Source organism: Myxocyprinus asiaticus, chromosome 20 (genome assembly GCF_019703515.2).
Source record: "Myxocyprinus asiaticus isolate MX2 ecotype Aquarium Trade chromosome 20, UBuf_Myxa_2, whole genome shotgun sequence".
NCBI classification, from domain to species: Eukaryota; Metazoa; Chordata; class Actinopteri; order Cypriniformes; family Catostomidae; genus Myxocyprinus; species Myxocyprinus asiaticus.
In genome coordinates this window covers 40,096,944-40,116,478 of record NC_059363.1, presented here as the reverse complement: position 1 = coordinate 40,116,478, position 19,535 = coordinate 40,096,944, and the positions used below count along the sequence as shown (strand labels likewise).

The 19,535-nt window shown below is 41.2% G+C and overlaps 2 protein-coding genes across 5 annotated transcripts in view; both read left to right on the top strand.

Annotated features, from left to right (window-relative positions):
• LOC127411120 (uncharacterized) overlaps positions 1 to 19,535 on the top strand; it is a 418,430-nt gene that overhangs the window by 314,957 nt on the left and 83,938 nt on the right. The window lies entirely within an intron of this gene.
• lgals8b (galectin 8b) overlaps positions 1 to 19,535 on the top strand; it is a 34,518-nt gene that overhangs the window by 11,257 nt on the left and 3,726 nt on the right. The gene's annotated exons all lie outside the window — the stretch shown is intronic.

Genomic DNA, 19,535 nt, shown 5'->3' with positions numbered 1-19,535 from the left:
TCCATCAAAAGATTAAAGTCTCCTCCCAATATTATATCATGAGGGGTGCCAGCGACTTGCAACATCCCTTCAAGATCTGTAAAAAAGACGTCCGGAGTGGTGGTGGCGTAGTGGACTAAAGCACTGAACTGGTAAGCAAAAGGTTGTTGGTTCAATTCCCACAGCCACCACCATTGTGCCCTTGAGCAAGGCACTTAACTCCAGGTTGCTCCAGGGGGATTGTCCCTGTAATAAGGGCACTGTAAGTTGCTTTGGATAAAAGCATCTGCCAAACGCATAAATGTAAATGTAAAAGCCCTGATCATAAGCGTTAGGTGTGTAAATATTAGCCAAAATCAACCTTTGCCCTTGAATTTCAACTAACACAATAATTACTCTTCCTAATTTATCGTTAATCTGTTTGAGACATTTGAATTGTAGATGTTTATTAATCAATATAATGACTCCCTTGCTCTTACTTGAGCCAGCACTAAAGAAAACATGTCCACCCCATATCTTCCCAAATTTTCCAGCTTCCTGTGGGGAGAGATGTGTTTCTTGAAGAAACACTATATCATATTTCTTACGTTTAAGGAAAGAAATAACCTTCCTTCTTTTTATGGGGTGCCCCAACCCATTTACATTCCATGTGGAGAGAGACAATCCGCTCATATTAACATTTGACATATTGATATAATAATAAAAAAAATAAACTGTGTCAAAAACAGAATTATACAGACCACATTCCCCATTAGTGAAACAATCAACCCCCGAACATCCCCCCGAACAAAACAAACAGAAAAAAGAAAAACGTGCGCATTAACCCCACGCACGACAGCGCCAACTGCCGTCAATCCCTCTAAACTCAAAAGGTCCATGAACGCCCATGAGCCCCCACAACAACTTTGCCATCGGATTGCTCAATTTTGCCTCACAAATTTGTGAGGCAAAATTACATAACAGAAAATACATTGTAAAATAAACCCAGTCAATAGGAAGAATGAACACAAAGGACATGTAGATTAATTCACAGAACTGTCTCAAAGGTGTGATCTTCCACAAAACAAATTCCAGCTGATTTAAAACCGATCAGATTCCTCGGACAGACAAACGAATGTTCAGTGAGCCAGCTGTTATGAGTTCAACGGATGACTTATTCATTCCAATGTCCTGTAAAAAAAAAAACTCAACAAAACAAACTACAGCCAGCAGGAGGAATAAGCACGAAGAACGAACAGATTAATCCACAGCTGTTGCAAAGGAGTGTTTTTCAATAGAACAAGCTCCAGCCGCTAGGCGGAGCCAACACAAAAAGAAACAAATCCGGCATCCCGGTTCCCTGGATGGTCGAGTCAATTCACTCGGAGGCCGCATAAACATATATACCATGACTTACACAATCCGTCAATTTTATAAAAGACATCCTTTGTGTGAGCATGTAGATATTTTGCGGTCATCCATAGTGTCCACTCTCAATCTGTCCGGGAACTTAAATGCAAAAGTTTCTTTAAGGAAAGTGTTATTCACAAAACAAGCTCCAGCCACTAGGCGGAGCCAACGCAAAAAACCTAAAATGTCGCCCAGCTTCCTCGAGTAAGAACAGCGTGTCAGGCCCACTCATATGAGAAACTTCCAATGGTTTACTCAGACATTGATTCAATAAAAGACATTGCCAGATTTGGACATGTAAATACTTTGTGACCAACCTTCGTTTCTATTCTCAGTTTTGCTGGAAACATCAGAGCAAACGAGATCTTTTTCTGATGTAAGAGTTTCTTAAATTCGCGTTTCTCTCTTGTCGAACTCGCAAAGTCCGGGAACAAGAAAATATTATGGTTCTTCCAAGAAAGCTTCCCTTTGCTCCTCGCCTGGCGCAACACAAGATCTTTATCGGATGATCTCAGAAATCTGGCCAGAATCGATCTGGGCCTGTCTCCCTCAGCAGATCTGTGAGCTGGCACTCTGTGAGCTCGCTCGATTTCCAGCTTGTGGCCTGTTATGTGGAGCAGACTCGGGAAAAACTCGTCTAGGAATTTCACCATATCTCTGCCCTCCTCATGCTCAGGAATTCCAACAATTCGAATGTTATTCCTGCGGTTTCTATTCTCAAGATCTTCAAGCTTTTCAAGGAGATGTTCCAAATCAACTTTGGTCACGGGCGGATTAGCGGTTAATTCTCTCTCCGAAGATTCCAGAAAATCGATTCGTTTTTCAACATCAGTCACTCTTGTAGCTAACTCAGAGAATTTTATTTCCATTGCCGTAATCGATCGACGTATTACAGCGAGATCCTCCAAGTCAGCAAGAATCTTTGTCAACATCACCAACATGTTGGACAACTGACACTGGATCACCTCTCCCACCACGCCATCCAAATCGAGTCCCCGGTCTGTAGGCCTGTCGAGGCTTTCATCCTGAACACGTAAGTGTCTTTTAATGTCTCCAGAGCCCGAGGATTTTGACTTCTTTGCCATGTTTTGCAACAAAGGGCAAATGTGTAACTGGGTGTATCAAAATTTACCAGATTATAACATGAAAATAATTGAAAATTCAGCAAAGTGCACAAAGCTCATCGCTCACACGTCTGCTCCTTGCATGGCGTCACGTGACCCCCCCCCCCCGATGGACTATACTCTTAAAATGGAATACATAGACTATCAATAAATTGCCAACAAAAGCCTTCATCAGCCAACTAACAAAGGACAATGCATCTATATGAACTTCTGCAGTTAATCCAGGATGAACTTCAAAGACATTAGTCATTAATCATACAGTTCTTACAAAATCTTTGTTTAAAGGTGTGTGTAACACTTCTCAATGGAAGGAGGAGGCAAGAAGCAAGGTTTCCTGGTTCAGGTAGGCGTTTTATTCTCTTCTGTGCAACAGATACACTCTTTCAGGGTTTTCACTCAGTTCAATAATTCACTCTCAAAAATAAACAAACTTCTTCACAAACACTCAATAGCTTCAACATGTAATGGAAACAGTTTGACAATGCTGCACACTTGTTTCTCTCCCCCGACTGCTGGCGGTGTGGCTCTTTTAAGCCGCTCTCCCCATGCTCACTGAAATTAGAGACAGGTGTTAGACATAATTTAGCTCAGGTCTAAGCACCCTTACCGCTTTCTCTCTCTCCGGAGAGATGCTTGAACATGCCCCCGCTGCCACATATCCCCACCGCCCAGCTCAGGCCGGGGCAGCATCTGGCCTGCCTACCACTCCCCCCCCATTCCTGGAGAGGAAGTCGGCGACAGCCATCTGTGCCCCCGGTCTGTGGACCACCTTGAACTTAAATGGCTGAAGAGCCAGATACCAACGGGTGATCCGCGCGTTGGTATCTTTCATGCGGTGGAGCCACTGGAGCGGGGCGTGATCGGAACAGAGGGTGAAGGCCCGCCCCAACAGGTAGTATCGGAGAGTGAGGACCGCCCACTTGATGGCGAGACACTCCTTTTCCACGGTGCTGTACTTAGTTTCCCTCAACAAGAGTTTACGGCTAATGTACAGCACCGGGCGCTACTCCCCCTCCACCACCTGTGAGAGCACGGCCCCCAGCCCACTGTCTGAAGCATCTGTCTGTAAAACAAAAGGGAGAGATAAGTCAGGTGAATGTAAAAGCGGCCCCCCACAAAGTGCGGCTTTAACTTGCGTGAACGCCCGCTGACACTGCTCCGTTCACTGGACCGGGTCTGGAGCTCCCTTTTTAGTGAGATCAGTCAGCGGGCTGGTGACGTCCAAATAATTAGGCACGAACCTTCTATAATAGCCAGCCCCAGGAACTGTCTCACCCCCTTTTTGGTCTTGGGCCTCGGGCAGGTTGCAATCGCTGCTGTCTTTTCAATTTGGGGACGCACCTGCCCGTAGCCCAAGTGGAACCCCAGATACCGTACCTCCACCCGCCCAATCGCGCACTTCTTTGGGTTTGCTGTGAGTCCCGCTCGCGCAGCGATCTCAGAACAGCCCTCAGATGTTGCATGTGCCACTGCCAATCATTGCTGTAAATGATGATGTCATCTAAATAGGCAGTGGCGTAAGCTGAATGCGGTCTGAGGATTCAGTCCATGAGCCGCTGAAACGTAGCCGGGGCTCCAAACAAACCAAACGGTAGTGTCACAAACTGGTGTAAACCAAACGGTGTGGAGAAGGCATTTTTTTTTTACAGGAAATTAGTGTCAAGGGGATCTGCCAATAACCCTTCGTCAAATCCATTGTCGAATAAAATCGAGCAGTGATAAAGTCCCTCCTCCCAGGCCTCTCGCAATGAGATGTTGCGAAGAGGCACTGCTTCCAGATATCATGTTGCATAGTCCACTAGGACCAATACAAAGCGATGTCCGCGTGCTGACCATTCTAATGGCCTGACGAGGTCCATTCCAATTCTCTCAAAGGGGACCTCGATCAACGGAAGAGGGTGCAATGGCGCTTTTGGGGTGGCTGGTGGGTTAACCAGCTGGCATTCGCAGCATGCCGCAAACCACCTGCGGATATCGCCGCCAATGCCCGGCCAATAGAAGTGGGCTATTAGACGGTTCAGTGTTTTCCTTTCTCCTAAGTGACCCGCCATGGGATTATAATGAGCCACCTGGAATACCATTTCCCGACGGCTCCGTGGAATCAAAAGTTGGGTTGTATCCTCTTTAGTCTGAGCATCCTGTGTCACTCTATACAACCGCTCATTTATAATCGCAAAATAGGGGCGATGTCAGGCTGGAGTCATTGACCATCGATGACTCTCACTTGGTCGAAGGCGTGTTTGAGGGTTTCGTCTCGCGACTGCTTCAAAGGGAAATCCCCCTCAGGGAATTCCCTGAGAAGGGGAGGGGCTGCAGCCTCTCCCCCTCTCTCGTCATTATGATGTGGAGCTGTCGAGGACGGCCCCGGCTCCGCCTCCCCTGCCAGAGCATCGCACATTGCACATCTCCCTAATTTAATACAGGACCCATCTGCACAAATTCCCTTTAATAAAACTCTAAAGTCAGGCCAATCAGTACCCAAAATCAGTAGATGGGTGAGGCGGGAACTAACCGCGGCCTCCACTCTATGCTTTTTCCCCCTGAATTTAATCGTCAGGGTCACCACCGGATACTTGTGAATATCCCCGTGCACACATTTCACCCTCACCATTTTAGTTGTGCCCAAAGCCTTGGGTTGAACCAAGCGTTGGTGGATAGTGGTTTGATTACACCCGGTGTCCACCAGCGCTTGGCGAGTACCCCCCTTGACACTTACCAGTATCCGGTACGCTCCGGCCCAGTCGGGGGCAGCCTGCGGGAGGTCCGAGACCCGCACCACTGTCCCCAGCTCCATCAGAGGGCACTGATCCCAGAAGTGGTCCTGGGTTTCGGCACCAGTGTAACACTTCTCAATGGAAGGAGGAGGCAAGAAGCAAGGTTTCCTGGTTCAGGTAGGCATTTTATTCTCTTCTGTGCAGCAGATACACTCTTTCAGGGTTTTCTCTCAGTTCAATAATTCACTCTCAAAAATAAACAAACTTCTTCACAAACACTCAATAGCTTCAACATGTAATGGAAACAGTTCGACAATGCTGCACACTTGTTTCTCTCCCCCGACTGCTGGCGGTGTGGCTCTTTTAAGCCGCTCTCCCCATGCTCACTGAAATTAGAGACAGGTGTTAGACATAATTTAGCTCAGGTGTAAGCACCCTTACCGCTTTTTCACTCTCCAAAGAGATGCTTAAACACGCCCCCGCTGCCACAGTGCAATATGTAAAAATTTTCATGTAATATTCGCCTTTTTTTTTGCCAATGTATGAACGGTTTGTAACGCAACTTAAAAAAATTAGCCCTTCTCGGATTTTCTAGGTTGCCTATTAAAGCCTGTAGACTGATTTTACAAAGGATGTGACATTTATGCACACTCCCGAGAGCCTTGCCTACAGTCTGCAACACTAGGTAACGTTATCTTAGAGATGGAATCCAACAAACGTCTGGCTCCCAGCACAACACTGACTCCTACACAAACTCAGAGTAAGCCACAAAAACAAAGCAAAAACATTTATCTACTAAATCCCGTCTGGCTAAACAGGAACGTGATCGTGGTCGACCAAAAACTAGAGTGAACATCGGCAGGGCATTTGATTCCTGGAGGGACCTTCGTTCGGTTTTTGGGATCAAATCCGACCCTGAATTGGTGTTCTTCTTATTGGACAGGTAAGCTTACATAAGTGCAAAGCATGTGAAGTATAGTGCCACAAGGATTAATCTGTGTAATTTTAGCTAACTTGATCTTGCCTGCTAACGCTGACGAATTGCAAGCTACCTTGCTTCGTAACTTTCAAATAATTTCAACGATCTTCTCTTTATACTAAAAGTCAGGTATACAGGATAAATGTAAGCAAATATGCTGGTTTCTTGATCGTAGTACAACATATGACATACAAAACATACAATAGTGCAACATAACAGTGCAGTGCAACAGTAAACTGTCTGGTATAGTTCGGTAGTAAGTAGCTGTGTGTGAGTGTATCAGTATGCTATGTTAGCTGATAAGTAGTTTTAGTTTAGTCTCAAAGTTTGTAGTAAAACAATCATAACTGTGTAATTTTAATTATGCTACCTCATCTGTCAGCATGATGCCAGTGAATCACGTTCAGTCTCTTTGTACGTTATGTCATTGCTTTAGATGCTTGCTCGCTCGCGTCCCTATGAAGTGTGTGCACAAGCGCGAGCACAAGAAGCAGTACACTTTACGGCCACAGGTGTCATTAATAACAAGGGTTTCTGGTCCTTTACACTTAGTTTAATAATTTTAAACCATGACTTGCACTGCACATATATAAATAATATTGGCATTATATTCGTGCTGTTAGCCAGAGGGGAACTGGTCCCCAAAGTGAGCCTGGTTTATCCCAAGGTTATTTTTCTCCATTAACCAACATCTTATGGAGTTTTGTGTTCCTTGCCACAGTCACCTTCGGCTTGCTCACTGGGTTTCTAAATACAATTATTATTTAATTACTTATTTTTATACACACTTCATAATCGTATTTAATCAAACTACACAATGATGACTCTAAGACTTTATAGGTATTACAGTTTCATTTCCTGTTAATGCATGATTTTCTGTAAAGCTGCTTTGAAACGATGTGTGTTGTGAAAGGTGCTATACAAATAAAAAGGACTTTACTTTGACTTGTAGTGTGGTTAAAATAAACACTGAAATCAAATAAACAAACAGGGTTTGAGGTGCTGGCATTTTAATTAAGCTCAATGGATTCCAATCCGAAGGGAGCGTTTATGTTCAGTTGGAAGAGCACTGCAAACTGCACAAGGAATAAGTGTACATTAATTCATCACGTCACAAGAAGTGGAGAGGGATTACACACCAGTCATTGTGAACCAGCAGAGTACTGGCATAAGGTGGCAAAAATAAATGCTGAAATCAATAAACAAACGGGGTTTGAGACGCTGGTGTTTTAATTAAGCTTAATTGACTCTATGCACGGTCACTTCCACATTTTGCCTCAGGGGGCTCACTTACTTCCAGTGCAGTGCTGGAAACTATTTCACCCTACGATGAAGAGGCGACTCATGGGAAATTACTTTTCACACGCGTTAGTTACAGGAGTTTCTGCAGATGACATTAGACAATATCCATCGCATACACTGAGACATGGAGCTGTTGCTCCTTCCAGTAAAAAGGAGATTTAACAACATGTATGTTAAGTTATTTCGACCACAATGAGGGTGAATATTCACAAGCCATAGACCAGCACTTGCTCAGCAAGGTCCCTGTTTCCAACTGTATTACACGTAATTATTTTGATTCATTTTGTTAGATAAAGTATAGCCCTCTGTGATATAAGTTAATATAATATGACAATTTATAATACTCAAGCTTCACAGCAACTGCTGAAGTATTGTTAATTGTTAATTCATGTTACCTAATGTTAACAAATAACCTTATTGTAAAGTGTTACCAACTGTGTTATTGTATCATTACTTTAATTTATAAATACTGTGAGATATTACAGATTATATTAATACAAATCCTCAACTATGAGTTTTTTTTTTCCTCAGTAATGTTTTACTCATGTGTAATCTCATGCTTTGACTAGGGGGAATATAATAATTTACAAAATAATAATTAAAAAAACCTGTCCCACATCGTCGTCTTGTGATTGTTTGTGCTCTGACATGAATCGCTTGTGTTGCTGTATTTCTCACTTGTAAATCACTGTACAATCACTGGATGTAAATACTTTGCACACAGAGGAAGCCTTACACAACTGTATAGCAGTGCTCCGCCGTGCTGCAAGCTTAAAAATATAATAGAAAATATAAAATCACATTTGTTGTGAAAAATCGCTTTATTTTAGAAAGAATAGTAGTTTGCTACAACACTTGACACTTTCACGTTAGCTGAATACGATACCGGAATATTGTTTGCCCCCTGAGATTTGACCAGAAATGCGTAGGCTACGTTCCATGCATAGAGTCCATTTACCTCAGGTGTGCTTTCTGTGCGGTTGTTGCGCGAGTGTAAAGTGCACGAGATGCGACGGTTACATCCATTACCATGACAGTTGGTCATAACAGTTAAGAAGGCACACATATTATAAAATAACCACATAGAATTATATATATATATATATATATATATATATATATATATATATATATATATATATATATATTAAACAGCAAAAGTCATTTAATTTACAGGTTACAAGTCTAGAGGAATAAATTAATTTTAAAATGTATAACCATACATTTTTATAAGTATACACATGGATGTGTTATATTAATTTGTGTGTGTGTGTGTGTGTGTGTGTGTGTGTAGGTTATTTATTGTACATTTATACGTATTTACAAGAGTATATTGTGGGCGAATTCCAAACGGAATTTTTGCGCCCTTGAAGGGCATGGCGGGAAGGGGACACCACACGAAGCGGTGTTCCAAACAAAAGTGAGCAACTCAGGCCCTCCACAAGGCCGTTAGCAAAGGGTACATGCGATGGTCACTTTGAGGAAGTACTTTCACCGTTTATGATCATGTGACCCTCAGGATATATTTTAAAGTAAGGTTGCTGATCAGAGCATATTACACGCAGGATTTGAAATTAACTTTCTGGCTCACTGGCCACTGAGCATTTTCAATAGCCAAAATCCACCACCTCACAAAAAGGGATAAAGATAACTGGAGCCTGTAACTACATGCATTTGATGCATTTGTTGGGACATTTTATTTGAACGAGAATGATATTAGTTTAGCAGGACACAGGCCTAATGATTTAAGTCATCTTTTGGATATCTGAAGGCACACGGCCAGTTATAATAGGAGCAGAACAGGGCCTCGTTTCCGTGTCATGGCAGATTCCCAAAACAGCCATCGAAGCTCAGTCGAGTCAAAAATTTCTTGGAGGCGCAAAGTTCTGATTCCAAAAATAGACTTTTATTACAGAGTAACAAAGCCGAGGTGTTCCATGGAGCATCTAAAATTACACTTCAGAATCATGCATTTTTTTATACAGTTTCTGTTCCCTCTTATCTCTTTGAGTGATGGCCTCTTCATCCAATAAATTCATCTTATGCCCCCCTAGTTTCGTCATCACCGTCTTCCTTCTAGCTGGTCGTCCTGACCCAACTTCATATGGTTACATGTTTTATATTAACTAACAGTCATTACTTTCTGCATTAATTTGATTAAAATATTAAATGAGTTCCCTTATTACAGTCGTTGGTTACAAACATTCCTGCAAGATGGGAAATGGTACACACCCACATACCAGGCCCGGTTCCAGATCAAAATCACTGAGGGTGCTTCTGAAAATAGTGGGGGTGCTCTGTATAAAGAGTAGATGTATCATAATTACACATTTTTTAATAGACTAAATTATGTTTAAATGCTACTTAACGTAAAGAAAAGTTTTTTTATTTTTTATTTTTTATGTACAAAACATTTATTGGTTTTTTTTCCCCCCATGATCTGTTGCTGAAAATGACAGCAAATTTCTGCGCCTGCAGATTAGGACATACTGATTTGCAAAATCATACACGTTTATAAGTTTTGATGCAAGGATTTTTGTGTGTTTGCTGGTATTCAAGAATATCTGCTTGCCAGTTTACAGTATTAGTCTTACATATTCAATTGAGCAGGGGAAATTTTTGATTATTTTCATGTTATAATTTGGTGAAATTTGATACACCCAGTTACACATTTGCTCTTTGAGACAAAACATGGCAAAGAAGTCAAAATCCTCGGGCTCTGGAGACATTAAAAGACACTTACGTGTTCAGGATGAAAGCCCCGACAGGCCTGTGGACTCGATTTGGATGGCACGGCGGGAGAGGAGATCGAGCATCAGTTGTCCAACATGTCGGTGATGTTGACGAAGGTTCTTGCTGACTTGGAGGATCTCGTTGTAATACGTTGATCGATTACGGTGATTGAAATAAAATTCTCTGAGATAGTTACAAGAGTGTCAGATGTTGAGAGATGAATCCATTTTCTGGAATCTTCGGAAAGGGAATTAACTGCTAATCCGCCCGTGACAAAAGTTGATTTGGAACATCTCCTTGAAAAGCTTGAAGATCTTGAGAATAGAAGCCGCAGGAATAACGTTCGAATTGTTGGAATTCCTGAGCATGAGGAGGGCAGAGATATGGTGAAATTTCTAGACGAGCTTTTCCCGAGTCTGCTCGACATAACAGGCCACAAGCTGGAAATCGAGCGAGCTCACAGAGTCCCTGCTCACAGATCTGCTGAGAGAGACAGGCCCCGATCGATTCTGGCCAGATTTCTGAGATCATCCGATAAAGATCTTGTGTTGTGCCAGGCGAGGAGCAAAGGGAAGCTTTCTTGGAAGAATCATAATATGTTCTTGTTCCCGGACTTTGCGAACTCGACGAGAGAAACGCGATCGGTTCAAGGAATGCAAGAAACTCTTACATCAGAAAAAGATCTCGTTTGCTCTAATGTGTCTGGCCAAACTGAGAATAGAAATGAAGGTTGGTCGCAAAGTATTTACATGTCCAAGTCTGGTAATGTCTTTTATAGAATCAATGACTGAGTAAACTGTGTTGGCTCCGCCGAGCGGCTGGAGCTTGTTTTGTGAATAACACTTTCCTTAAAGAAACTTTTGCATTGATGAAAGATTACTTTCGCATTTAAGTTCCTGGACAGATTGAGAATAGACACTATGGATGACCGCAAAATATCTACATGTTCACACAAAGGATGTCTTTTATAAAGTTGACAGATTGTGTAAGTCATGGAATATACATTTATGCGGCCTCCGAGTGAATTGACTCGATCATCCGGGGAACCGGGATGCCGGTTTTGTTTCTTTTTGTATTGGTTCCGCCTAGCGGCTGGAGCTTGTTCTATTGAATAATACTACTTTGGAAAAGCTGTGGATTAATCTGTTCGTTCTTCATGCTTATTCCTCCTTATTACGGGACATTGGAATGATTACGTCATCCGCTGAACTCATTACAGCGGCTCACGGAACATTCGTTTGTCTGTCCGAGGAATCTGAACGGTTTTATATCAGCTGGAATTTGTTTTGTGGAAGATCACATCCTTGAGACAGTTCTGTGAATGAATCTACATGTTCTTTGTGTTCATTCTTCCTATTTGCTGGGGTTTATTTTACAAAATATTTTCTGTTATGTAATTTTTAAAAAAAAATTGAGCAATCCGATGGCAAAGTTGTCGTGGGGACTCGTGGGCGTTCATGCACCTTTTGAGTTTAGAGGGATTGTCGCCGGTTGGCGCTGTCGTGTGCGGGGTTAATGCACACATTTTTCTTTTTTCTGTTTGTTTTGTTCGAGGGGGATGTTCGGGGTTTGATTGTTTCACTAATGGGGAATATGGTCTTCATAATTTTGTTTTTGGCACACAATTTATTTTTTCTATTATATCAATATGTCAGTTGTTAATATAAGTGTACTATCTCTCTCCACATGGAATGTGAATGGGTTGGGGCACTCCATAAAAAGAAGGAAGGTTATTACTTTTTTTAAACGTAAGAAATATGATATAGTGTTTCTTCAAGAAACACATCTCTCCCCACGGGAAGCTGAAAAATTTGGGAAGATATGGGGTGGACATGTTTTCTTTAGTACTGGCACAAGTAAGAGCAAGGGAGTCATTATATTGGTAAATAAACATCTACAATTCAAATGTCTCAAGCAGATTAAAGATAAATTAGGAAGAGTAATTATTGTTTAAGCTGAAATTCAAGGGCAAAGGTTGATTTTGGCTAATATTTACGCACCTAACGCTGATGATCAGGGCTTTTTTATAGATCTTGAAGGGATGTTGCAAACCACTGGCACCCCTCATGATATAATATTGGGAGGAGACTTTAATCTTTTGATGGACTCAATCCTTGATCAAAGTGAAGCAAAAGTGTGTAAGCCCCCTAGAGCAACACTGACGCTTCACAGGATGTGTAAAAATCTTGGTTTTTTCGGATATTTGGAGACTTTTGAACCCATCTGGTAGGGACTATACATTTTTTTCATCAGTCCATAAGATTTATTCTAGAATAGATTTTTTTTATATATATATCCAGATCCCTCATTTTATCTGTTGTTGATTGCTCAATTGGAAACATTTTAGTCTCAGATCATGCCCTGGTGAGTTTAGAGGTGATGCCACTTATAGAGAAAAAGAAATCATATAGTTGGTGCCTTAATGTATCCCTTTTGCAAAATCCTGATTTCCAACAAATGTTAAAGACTGAAATCAATGTTTATATGGAGACCAACTGGTCCTCAGTATCCTCTGTGGGCGTGGATTGGGAGGCACTTAAAGCGGTTCTTAGGGGCCGGATCATACATTATGCCTCATTCATCAAAAAATCCAAAGCACGAGAACTTGTGGAGTTGGAAGGAAATATTAAAAGTGCCGAGGCAGAGCTGAAGCACCGTATGTCATCTGATGGCCTCAGAGAATTGACCCAATTGAAATATAGATATAATACTATTTTGTCACGGAAAGTGGAGTTTTGGTTATTCAGGGCAAGACAGTCATACTTTGAGTCAGGTGACAAAGCAGGGAAGCTTTTGGCTAGATATATAAAGCAGAAAGAGTCTTTTTCTACCATTCCCTCAGTGAAATCTGCTGGTGGTGAAATATTTACCTCGGCTATTGATATTAATAATGCCTTTAAAGAGTTCTATCTTGATCTCTATGATTCCATGTCTTCATCCACTGATGAAGATATTAGGACCTTTGTGGAACCATTAGATCTTCCTAAACTGACGATTGAGCAAAAAAACGCTCTTGATTCTGAGATAACCTTGGAGGAGCTTGACGAGGTAATTAAGTCCCTACCTACTAGCAAGGCTCCGGGGCCAGATGGTTTTGCCGCAGAATTTTTTAGATCCTATGCTACAGAACTGGCTCCACTTTTGTTAGAAGTTTATACTGAATCATTAAAGAACGGAAAACTTCCTCCAACCATGACACAAGCCCGGATCAGTCTGATTCTTAAAAAGAACAAAGATCCAAATGAGTGTAAAAGTTACCGTCCAATTTCCCTGATCCAACTAGATGTAAAAATATTGTCAAAAATTTGGGCTAATCGATTAAGTAAAGTTATGACATCACTTATACATATAGATCAGGTGGGGTTTATTCGGGGTCACAGCTCTTCTGATAACATCAGGCATCTCATCAATATCATGTGGTCAGTGGCGAATGATCAGACTCCGGTCGCTGCCATCTCACTTGACACTGAAAAGGCGTTTGATATGGTAGAATGGGAAAGATTTTGGAAATGTATGGGTTCGGGAGTACATTTATTGGTTGGATCAAGTTACTTTATAGACACCCTGTAGCAGCGGTACAAACGAATGGATTAATTTCAGATTATTTTACTCTGGATAGGGGCACCCGTCAGGGTTGCCCTCTTTCCCCATTATTGTTCTGTCTTGCCCTGGAACCATTAGCAGCCACGATAAGAAAGGAGGATGATTTTCCAGGGATGGTGGCAGGAGGTGTGCCGCATAAGCTTCTGCTTTACGCAGATGATATTTTATTATTTGTCTCTGAACCTACTAGATTTTTGCCTTGCCTCCACAGAATTATTAATTCCTTTTCCAAATTCTCAGGATACAAAGTCAATTGGGCTAAATCCGAAGCTTTGGCTGTGACAGTGTACTGTCCAGTAACGGCTTTCCAGCCGGGTGCCTTCCAGTGGCCCAAACAGGGCATTAAGTATTTGGTGATTTTATTCCCAGCAAATTTGTCTGATTTAGTTAGTGTTAATTTTGACCCTTTAATAAAAAGTTTTTCGAGCAATGTCAGCAGGTGGGCTTCATTACATTTATCGATGATTGGGAAGGTTAATGTTATTAAAATGAATTGTATTCCAAAATGTAATTACCTGCTACAATCTCTCCCTGTAGATGTCCCCCTCTCTTATTTCAAGGAATTTGATAGCATAGCGAAGTCCTTCATTTGGAACGGTAAACGTCCCAGATTGCATTTTAATAAGTTACATAGGCCGATAGACAAAGGAGGGCTAGGCCTTCCCAAGATTTTGTTTTATTACTATGCGTTCAGTCTCAGACATTTGGCTCATTGGTCACTCCCACCTGAGAGAGCCCCTCCCTGGTTTGTTATTGAACAGACAGTTCTTGCCCCTATTTTGCCATTACAAAGTATCTCTATCAAACTATTCGGAAAAGTTAAGTTACACCCCGTTATTTCGCATTTACACTCGGTATGGACTAAAGTGTCCAGATTGTTTAAATTGGACACTTATTTAAATGCTGCCTCGAGAATATGGCGGAACCCAAGACTGTGTATTGGCAAGTCTCCTTTCTGTTGGCCGGAATGGATTGTTAGGGGGGTTGCTACTACTGACCTATATGAAAGTGGTGTGTTGAGATCGTTTGAAAACTTGGTCCAACATTTTGGGATCCACAGACCTCAGTTTTATAGGTATTTACAACTGCGCCACCTGCTTTGCACTATTTTTGGGAGCAGCACACATCCCCCTAAGGAGGCAGATGCTTTGGGAGAGGTGATTGCGGCTTTTGGAAAAGGTCATGAGGCATCAGTGTACCACTCCCTGTTAATTCAGAGTATGGGGGATGGAGCCTTAACTTCTCTCAAGAGAGTATGGGAGAAAGATTTCAACTTGGCATTGGAGGAAGGAGTGTGGGCTAAGATTCTTAAAAATGTTAAGTCTGCATCAAGTGATGCAAGGGTGCATCTTATACAATTCAAAATTTTGCATAGATTTTATTGGACCCCCTCTAGACTGTATAGGCTTGGTCTTAAAGACACACCCACCTGCTGGAGATGCCAGTTGGAGGATGGAGACATGGCCCATGTTTTTTGGTGGTGTGTCGAGATCCAGAAATTCTGGTCGAAGGTTCAGAATTTTGTGTGCGATGTGGTGGGCACTCGGGTTTCGTTTTGCCCCAGACTTTGTGTTCTGGGCGATGGGGCGGTCATCGAAGTGGGGGATGGCCATATAGGGAACTGGGTTCTGACTTGTGTGATGATCGCCAGGCAGGTTTTTTTGAGGGGTTGGAGGTCAGCTGGTGCGCCCCCATATCCGGAGTGGTGCACGGAGGTGGGGAGGGTGGCAGCTTATGAGGAGGTGTCATCTAGAAGACGGGGTAGCTTGGATAAGTTTGCTCGGAAATGAGGCAGGTATTTGGAGTTTTTGGAGGGCTCTCGGGTGGGATGTGGAGAGAGTAATGTATTATAGTTTGTATGATTATTATGTGTGTGTATGTATGTATGAATGTGTATATTTATGTATATGTATTTATGTTTGTATATGTATGTATGTATATGACCACAGGGTTGTTGTTTTTTTGGGGGGGGGGGGGGGCGGGGTGGGGGAGGGGGGTTGTGGGGTTTAAATGTTGATTTATATATATATATATATATATATATATATATATATATATATATATATATATATATATATATATATATACACTATATTGCCAAAAGTATTCGCTCATCTGCCTTTAGACGCATATGAACTTAAGTGACATCCCATTCTTAATCCATAGGGTTTAATATGACGTCGGCCCACCCTTTGCAGCTATAACAGCTTCAACTCTTCTGGGAAGGCTTTCCACAAGGTTTAGGAGTGTGTTTATGGGAATTTTTTACCATTCTTCCAGAAGCGCATTTGTGAGGTCAGACACTGATATTGGATGAGAAGGCCTGGCTCGCAGTCTTCGCTCTAATTCATCCCAAAGGTGCTCTATCGGGTTGAGGTCAGGACTCTGTGCAGGCCAGTCAAGTTCTTCCACACCAAACTCACTCATCCATGTCTTTATGGACCTTGCTTTGTGCACTGGTGCGCAGTCATGTTGGAACAGGAAGGGGCCATCCCCAAACTGTTCCCACAAAGTTGGGAGCATGGAACTGTCCAAAATCTCTTGGTATGCTGAAGCATTCAGAGTTCCTTTCACTGGAACTAAGGGGCCAAGCCCAGCTCCTGAAAAACAACCCCACACCATATTCCCCCCTCCACCAAACTTCACAGTTGGCACAATGCAGTAAGACAAGTACCGTTCTCCTGGCAACCGCCAAACTTAGACTCATCCATCAGATTGCCAGATGGAGAAGTGTGATTCGTCACTCCAGAGAACGTGTCTCCACTGCTCTAGAGTCCAGTGGCGGCGTGCTTTACACCACTGCATCCGATGCTTTGCATTGCACTTGGTGATGTATGGCTTGGATGCAGCTGCTCGGCCATGGAAACCCATTCCATGAAGCTCTCTACGCACTGTTCTTGAGCTAATTTGAAGGCCACATGAACTTTGGAGGTCTGTAGCGATTGACTCTGCAGAAATTTGGCGACCTCTGCGCACTATGCGCCTCAGCATCCGCTGACCCCGCTCTGTCATTTTACGTGGCCTACCACTTCGTGGCTGAGTTGCTGTCATTCCCAATCACTTCCACTTTGTTATAATACCACTGACAGTTGACTGTGGAATATTTAGTAGCAAGGAAATTTCACGACTGGACTTGTTGCACAGGTGGCATCCTATCACAGTACCACGCTGGAATTCACTGAGCTCCTGAGAGTGGCCCATTCTTTCACAAATGTTTGTAGAAGCAGTCTGCATGCCTAGGTGCTTCATTTTATACACCTGTGGCCATGGAAGTGATTGGAACACCTGAATTCAATTATTTGGATGGGTGAGCGAATACTTTAGCATATATTGCACATATATAGTATATATATATATATATATATATATATATATATATATATATATATATATATATACATGTTTACATTTCATTGTAAAAATGTTTTATAATAAAAAAATAATAATAATAATTGTGAGTGTTTACATAGTTTCGGGGAAATCTTTGAACAATATTCTCGGAATGTCCCAAATTATTTAAAAGGCCATGCAGTGACTTTGTACTAGTGATGGGTCATTCATGAATGATTCGTTGATTTTGAACGAATCTTTTATGTGACTCAGAAGAACGAGTAGTCTCTGAGAGTGATTCGTTCATTTTGTGTTGGCCGCGCAAGTGCATTGCGCAACCTCCGTTCGTTTGTTACGTGAAAACCACATAGGCGCTGAACAGGAAGCAGAAATGATTAGTTCACCTCTCGAGTCTTTTGGTCCGAGTCGTTCGTTCTTTTGTCACGTGACAGCCGGATAGGCTATGCATTGTAACATTTTAATTTAATTCTGCTCAAATGAACAAAATGAACTAAATTACTTGAATAAAGATTCATTTATTTTGCTGAACGAGACTCAAAGATTCAATTCAGTAAAATGATCCGATCTTCCCATCACTACTTTGTACAAAAACTCTGATATGGTTTCATGTGACCTGACCTTGAGGTAATATCTTAAACATGTTGAATTTCTTTCCAGGGACATTCTCTGCTTAAAACATTTTTGCTAGAAATTGTGTTATTATGTTTATGTTGAAAATGTATTACATTTGTGTTGAGCAATGGTACCACCCCCCCCCCCCCCACACACACACACACACACATTCTTTTTAATTGACAATTCACATCATTCACATAAAAAACAATAAACAGTGTGCATACAAATTAAATGTAAAAAATTTAAAGGATTGATTTTGTCAGAAAAATCAAATTCATTGAAATAATATTTATATCGATCAATCCATCCATCTAGCAAATATTTAAACTATGGTTTCTGTCAAGGGTTGCACTACACCTTTAAAAGAGATCTTTTAAACCTTAGCAGTTCTACCATTGGAAGAGCACAATTTCTCTATGGTTAATGGTCAAAGAAGACACTGTGCACTCTAAAGTCTCCCCAGAATTGAGGCAACTCTGCATAAAAGGAATTTAATTTTGTGACAATAAATGTACCAACAGGGTAATTACAAATATTCTTTTACAGGCATGTTACCAGAACCCTGTAAAATGGAAATATGTGCTTAAGGAATTTGGTGCTGTAGGGATTAAGAAAAAAAATGAAAAGTTATTTGTCATTTCCAATTCCTCCTAAGGTTAAAGAGGTGAACTTCTAAATTTTAAATAAGTCTTATCCAACAAATGAATGTATTTAAGATCAAGATTAAATTTTTGATGTGATTAATTGTGTATTTTGTTAAACAGATATCAAAAATGTAGATTATGTTTTTTCATTGTGAATTGGTGCAACCTTTTTGGAGAGATGTGTAGAGCTGGTTACAGACAAGGGAGATTGAACTTCCACCCCTGACAGTGAAGATAATCAAATTTGGTATTTTCTTTTTTGAAAATAAGGAACTAGACTTTGGAACAAAAACTTTAACAAATGATTGAAACTTGTATAAGTTTGGATAAGTTTAAGTTAATTTGTGAAAGCCCTATATGAATATATATATATATATATATATATATATATATATATATATATATATATATATATATATATATATTCGCTTTTTTGTTGTTGTTGCCCTTCTATTTAATTCCTGGTTATGCTCAGCTGGAGGCAGAGGATTTGTCGCTTTTTATTGTGACTTAACTATACTTAAACTATAATTTTTGAAGCATTGAAAAAAAAAAAAAAAAAAAAACAAAAAAAAAACAGAAAAGAGGCAAAAAGAGTCATTTTACGACAGTTTGCGAATGCCTTTTAAATGAACGGGGAGAGTCTTAAACTGACACCTGTCTAAAATCATCCGTGACTTCTCTTATAAAACAGCAGTTATATCTTAGTAAACTAAACAAATAGTTTACTTCAAAAGGATTGTTTAATGTAAATATATTAAAGATTATCGGAAAGGCGGTCAGTTCATTAAGTGACGAGCTGTTTCCTCACAAAAGCAGTTTATTCAGCATACTGAAGCATGTCATCCATACGCATCCATTCAAAAAGAACAGCTCACTAATCTTAACTACTTCAGTCAGAAGCGGGCTGCTTTAAATGCTTTTTGAGCGCGCAATTACGGCTCGCGCTTGCGCAGTTGCGGGCGAAGACAACAGTCGTTCAGTTTGATCACCGCTTCAAATATTTCATCAACAGGTAAGTGTATAAGAGCGGCTAATTTTCTTAATCATTATGAACTGTTTGTTTTGTTGATTACCAAGTTTACGTCTGTTTTACCTTAAT